The sequence below is a fragment of the Phalacrocorax carbo genome, chromosome 4 (genome assembly GCF_963921805.1).
Source record: "Phalacrocorax carbo chromosome 4, bPhaCar2.1, whole genome shotgun sequence".
In the NCBI taxonomy this organism is placed as follows: Eukaryota; Metazoa; Chordata; class Aves; order Suliformes; family Phalacrocoracidae; genus Phalacrocorax; species Phalacrocorax carbo.
In genome coordinates this window covers 55,190,033-55,196,824 of record NC_087516.1, presented here as the reverse complement: position 1 = coordinate 55,196,824, position 6,792 = coordinate 55,190,033, and positions in this window count along the sequence as shown.

Below are 6,792 nucleotides of genomic sequence, written 5' to 3'. Positions count from 1 at the left end.
AAATGGCATACTTGCTTTATCAAATATATAAGCTGTCTTTAGTTCATTGCTAGAAGAAGCAAGTGACCATGAACGTAGTTTTCTCCAACTTGCAAATCTGCACTGTGTAATAACATTATTCTGATGATAGTGGTATAGTTTGTATTCTTATACTGTGGGAGAAAGCTGAGAGCTTTCAATTCCGTGTTTTAATAAAACAGCCACAGGCTCATAAAAGGAAAAAGCAGTAGATGTTTGAATATAGGTATCTAGTTTTGTACAAAATACTTGGTGTCATTAAATGTCCAGCTAAATGGGTAGCCATTGTCATTGTGTGGTTTTTAGTAAGCCTGAGAAAGCTAAAGAATATCTGAAGCATTTATTCAGAAGTGGGTTTATATGGTAAAACCAGCAGAGCAAGGAGTGAAAGCAGAAACTTGCTGTGTTGAAAGAGGTGTGAGAATGTGCTGAAATACAGCCTGGGAAGAAGGGGTAGAATGTGAGGAATGTTTGTGAATTAACAGCTTCTGGGTGTACTGTAAGTCTTGGGCTGTGCAATGCTTTTCATTGTCACTTTCTGCTTGTCCTGCTGCACTGTCGCCTTGTGTTTCAGGCTGCCTCTCTAGCTCAGGAAACTTAATTTGTGATGTTCCTTGGAACAGTAGCTTTTAGCAAAGCTTGGGCTGAGCTCAGAACTTCCATCCTGCCTACAGAAATACTTGGGCTCCATGGGACCCTTACTAAAAGCAAAAAAGCATTGCATTTCAGCCTAGCAAAGTGACATGATCTCTTGATATAGGTGACCTCCCATGTTTCCAAGAAGCTTTACTTTTGAGTCTGGGCCTGATGGTTTTTAAAATAGATTTTAATAATATCCTGCACTTACATATTAAACCAAATAGTTGAGCTTAAGAGTTAAACCCATAGAGCTTTCAGCCTGCCTAGCACTCAACTTCTAGATGCCTTTGCCCTCTTAAGAACAGTCAATGATTTCTGGCAAGGCTTTTTTGTGAGTAGGTTTTAGTTAGGTCTTAACTTTTTTAAATGGAAAATTTGTGCCTTTTCATATTAGGCAAGAAGCAGACACATGAAAACAACATCACCAGTAAGGAAATAGTTTATACCTATTTCATGTTGAGACATTTCGTACCTTCCTAGTCAAACTAGACTTGGAGAGCAGGAGTGCAGAGCGTATTAGCAAGCAGTGTAGAACCAGTCCCAGTCCTGGCTATTGAATGCACCTGCTGGACCTCTCATTATCATTTCAAAGCTCCAGAAGCTGTTAAATCTTGAAGGCTTTCCATTTTGATCTCTCTGCAGGACACTTGCCACTGTAGCTGCTTGAACAGACTTTCTGTCTTTTAGCTCTTAGAGTTTTAGTATCCCACCATAACTTTTTTCAGGTGTCCAGCGCTGGCACTGCAGCAAAGCCTTTAATAAGCACTTGAATTCCTTCCCCTGTGATTAAAACCATGGTCACTTCTGCTCCTGCCTGGTGGCTGGCTGGCACTTCTCCAAAAGACTATGGGATGCTCTGCTAGCCTTCTTATTCCGAAATAAAGCAGGTTCTGATGTCCAGAGCTAAATGTGAATTGTGGCTGAGCACATGATGATTGTTATGCTTCCTAGCATTAACTTGTTTTGTGTGATGCCTTAAATATAAAAACATCCTAGCTGAAGTCAGTCTGTTGTTCGGTTAGCAGGCAAACCGATACCATAACTTGGATCTTTTTTAATTCCCTGCTAGTACTGAGCCTGTGACAAGCTTAGCTTTGAATTTGTGGGGTTTATGACTGCCTGTATTTTTCCCATCTCTACTTTTCTAATCCTGATACTTTTCAAGCCTTATTAAAACATGTTTAATAAAGGGAAGAATTACACTGAATCTAGTCACTACGATACCATGGAGGATTCTAGGTGTTGCTAAACCCAGATAAAGACTCTGTGACTACTTTGGCATAATAATCTGCATATGGTATTTTTACTTTTTTATCTCTGGTCATGTAAGTATGATAATAGTGAAAATGATACTTGAAAGCATGTGTGTGAATATCATATAAAGAAAAAATGACTCATCTATTTTTTCTATTTTTAAAAGTAGAAAACTGTTATTTCTAAAAGGTTTCTTTAGATGACTCTCTGTAATGAATTATTGGATTTTGCTTACAGTAAGTAGTTTAGATGAATTTGCTTTCCTTATGTTGTGCCTATTAATGTTATCAAATAATTGGAGCCAGCCTTATAGGTAAGGTCTGGCATCCTCTGAAGTAAAAATTAGTTTTTGAGCCTTATCTTCCTCCGTATGTACAGGGTAGTTATCCTAGTGCATCTCACCCTGAGCCGTACAAATATGCAGCAAGTATAATGGGAAATGGGAAGGTACTACTTTATTTCTGTAGCTTGAATGAAAATAAAGCTTCTGAGGAACTGAATGTCTCAGCTTCTTGACTCTGTATGGGGTGTAGAGAAATGCAAATCAAAGGTAAATGAGTAGGTACCGCTTTGAAATGTGTGTTCACTCTCATTTGGAGTGTGTGCAGCTAGGGCTTCTGCAGCTCACCCACAGATCAGCCTTGTTCTAAACAAAACCTGCATAATGTGATTGCAAAAATACTGCTGGCTGCTTTTCCCTTGTTTACTGTAGTTTCCCCAGTAGGAAAGAGTAGTCTAAATGTTTGTGTAGTGGTACCAGCTAGCAGAGTATTGCAGGTCATCTCAGAGGAGCTCCTGTGTTCCAGTTGTGCCACACCATTGATGTTAAACAGCTGGAGATGGTGCCTCAAACTTATAGGAGGGGTTTAGTCTGTTTATGCTATCCATTAAGGGCTTTAAGGCCAGAAGGGAGCTCTAGGTATATTGTTGCACAGCTGTACACAATACTGAATATTTTTTTGATACAAGAGTAGATGTTTGACTCTGCTGTAAACTGGTTTTGCTACATGGCCTCCATTCATCTCATGCCTTTGAAATGGGAGTGTTTCTGCCTGATGAGGAAATGGTGACTGCTGACCTCCAGAGCTGGAGATGCTGCTTCAGAGTATCCCTGGTCCTGGAAAGTTCATCCTTGAGTTCATTCCCTAAAGGCAAGAGAGAAATATCTGCGGGCTGCCGTCTGGGGACAGGTGCATTGCAGATCTGTCGGGTAAAAAATAAAAAGCTTAAAGGGTCTCTTAAGTCTCTCTTAATTCATCAGCAGAGGTGTCTTCCCTGTGTGCACAAACTGGGGGATGGGGGTGAGGTGGGGATAAAGAGCAGAACTGAGACTTGATTTTTCTCAGGCCATGAAGGTTGTTAAAAGGTATTTTGAGGAGAAATAAAAATTGAAGGTGAGATTTAACCACCAACAGGTTTGGCTGAAAACTAGTATAATGTTACGGTCAATTCCCTTTGTTGCAAGGACCTGGTATTCCTTTGTTGCAAAGGTAGCCCCAAATTCATGTTCTCTGAAGTTTGTGAATGTGACTTTGAGGGAAATCCATATGACCTATTTTGCCTTCATTAAACTGGGGATTTACTAATGATTTGGGGGTTTGCAATAGTGGTGCAGAGTAGCCATGAGCTGCATCAGCAGTGCACTGTTTTGGGAATGTATTGCAAAAAAAAAAAAATAAAAGCAAACTGCCTGTTTGGATACAGGTCAGATGGTTCTTTCATATTTGTGTGAAATGAAAAATGAAGAATTTACTTTCTAACAGTTTTGATGCTTCTTTGGCCATTGTTTCCTTGTAGAGGCTGTGCTGCTCAGACCTCTGCGGTTGTGCAGCGATGTGCGCAGTCAGTCTCTCCCCGTGGTGGCTCTTGCTGAGGGGCCACCCTGGTCAAGACACTTCTCTCAGAAGCTGGAAGCTGGTTGTATTTTGTAAGCTTTTGCTACGGGTACTGTCAGATAGTCAGTCACCTCCAGGACTGACAGGTGAGGGTTTCAGTTCTACCCTCTGAGGAGGTAATCTCCTCTGACTATACTTGCATTACCGTGTAAAAACGCTCCCAGTTCTGTTGCACCTAATGTTATTTGCACTAACCCTGTCACTTCTGTGGTTTTCAATATTGTGATACAATCCAGGATGAGTATTCATGCGACATTGTAGGTGTTCTGCCAGAACGTGATTAATTCTGAGCACAACCCCAACAACCTTCGTTTATGCTCCTAAGGCTGTGTCTTAATTGCCCTGAAGTGTATGGTGTAGGGTCACCTCTAGTAAAAATACCTTGAGGCAACTCAGTCCTACTCATCTCTTTTTTCATAGTTTCTCTAGGTTTGAGACTTGGATTTTCTGAAATGCCGAGGTGTGTGTACCTTCATTATAATATTGGTGAGTTTCAGCAATAGCTTAGGTCTGCCTCCTGCCCCCTAAACGAAGCAGTCACTGGAATTTGCAGCAGAATTGGCATCTGTCAGGAAGGGAATAAAACACTTGGGCTGTGGGAGCTGTTTGCAGTGAGGTCGCTTGCTGGCTGTCCTGTTCCTGGCTGCTGTGCCTTGCAGTTGCTGGGCCTAGAGTTTGTAAGGAGGCTTGTACAGAGACTTAACTATGCTTGAGTATACTTCTGGCTTAAAAAACATGGTTTCTTGGTCATGTTGTCAGTTTTGAGAGGCTTTATTTTTGCCTGTTTTATAACAGTTTCTAAGGATTTCCCCAGTGTTGTTGAGCTGTGCTCAATGATAATTGTATTGGCAACACCAGAGCAGTAAAACATTTGTACTGCTCTGGAACAGCATGCCGGCTGGGCTGGCTGCAGCTGGGCTTGGCTCGCTTGGAAAGGAAGAAAGAAGAGATTCCTAGCTGCCTGGTGCTTCTATTTAGGTTTTTTCCAAAACTGAGCTGTGACATTAAAATGGAGAATGCACATAGTTATGACAGCCTTTCATTTGTGCCTGTGGATATCTTCTTGGCAGAGGGTGGCCAGCAGCAGATAGGGGAAGATTAGAGGCTCCCAGGCGTGTGCCAAAGGACAGTGAATCTTAGTCAGCAGTGACTGAGCTGCTGGGGCAGTGGAATGGCTCCTGCTGGATCTAAGATCAGCCCAAAATGCTATTAAAACCTGTAGGTTTTGTCCTAAGCATTGTAATTCCTCCTTTCTATAGGTCTGAGCCTAAATACCTCAGAACATTAACCTTTTGGGGAAATATTTTACGCCTCGCTCTGCGTATTTCAGAGGCTAGTGTAGGCTGTGCTTTTACGATTGGCATAACTGGGCTAAAGTAGCAGAAGAGCTGTTTGCGTGAGATGGGCAGTGGCACAGTGCTGTCCTGCACAAGGGGACCTGTGTGTAGAGCGTGTTCGTGCCAACCAGAGTGGCTCAAGCACTGGGCTTTTCCCGGGTAGCCTTTTGCTTAGTTAAAATACAGCTGCTGGGCTGTAAGCAATAAAAAGTCCTTTACTGGATGAAAAGTTTCAAAACATCTCAGAGGCATAGTGTGCGTGTGAGCTGTTCCATACCTTGTAATGGCGTCAGGGGATGGATGACTCATACTGTAGTTTTTGTGCCAGAGTATTCAGCAAGCAAGTATCATCCCAACATTAATTCCAGCAAGGAAGCAAGTATTAATAATGGTGATGAGGACAAATTGAAGGCAGCTGAGCCAAAGCAGTTCCCTGGGCCTTGGGCAGATGTTGAACCTGAAATCAGACACGATAGAGACTGAACAAGTTTTACAACTCATCCTCAATCAGCATCAAATCCTTTTGATGCATCAGCTGTTCTGTGAGTGTGTAAGTTTTATAAGTTGCTTACATTAATGCAATGCTTCAGCTTTTTCTGATTCGCCCCACGCTGCTCCCTTACTAAAGCAGACAGGGGTCAGTTTGTGAAACGGATTTGGACAGGGCAGTTCATATTTTCCCAGGTTGTAGTGTGAGCTCTCCCTTGAGCTTGAGACGATTGACTGTAAAGGCCTTCTAATTGTAGAAGACTAAAGGGGAGAGGGGAAATGAGCCTGCAGTTCTGTGCAGCAAAGTCCCTGTGTGAACATCAGTACTCAACCAGAAAATAAAAGGCTTTTGCTCTCTGTACCGAGCCTGCCCCAGCATTAGTCCAGTGTGCTCCTCAGGTGTTAGCAGATGGCTCTTGGGTGACATGAAAGTAGGAAAGGCAGAGAAAAGCAAGTTTCTGTGACTTCCTCATAGTTTGCCTAAGTCCACCCAGGTCTCCATGTCTGTGTGGGGAGTGCTGGGGTAGAAAATGCGATCCATGGGCTTCCCTACCTGTCTTCTCTCTTTGTGATATTTTACAGTTGGAGAATTCCATTAAATTTGAGATTTTTGTAGAAGGGGAAACAACTCAGATAAGCTGCTACTTAAACCTTTTGTTTTGGTCATTTAGTGAGACTTGATTTTTTTTTTTTGCAAATACCAGTGAACACTGACAACTGAGTTCTCGTTTTCCAGTAATTTCAGCCCTGTGGCTTCAAGTTCATTTGGTCTCTTCTGTACTTACAACAGTTTTACCCATGCAGAAAATAGTCGTTGACAGCCTAAAAAACTTAGCCTGTTGGGTTTTTTTTCCTTTCAGCAAAGTTCCTTTTGTGTCATTAAGCAACATGGGGACGGTCTATTGTGATCTAGACCTTGCTGCAGAGGCTATAAAAAGGGGCAGGGACAGGAGTGTGCGGGTTAAGAATTTTGCTCTGGATAAAGGAACTCCTCAGTGGCACAAAACTGGCAGATATTAGGAAGATCTAGCAGGATGATGTGCTCCCTCAGGGAGATGGTATGCCAGGGGCACAGGTTAGAACGGCTCCAGTCCAGCTGGGTGGCAAACTCCCTCTGACTCCAGTACCGCCTGTGGTTTTGGGGCACTTTCCCTTCCATG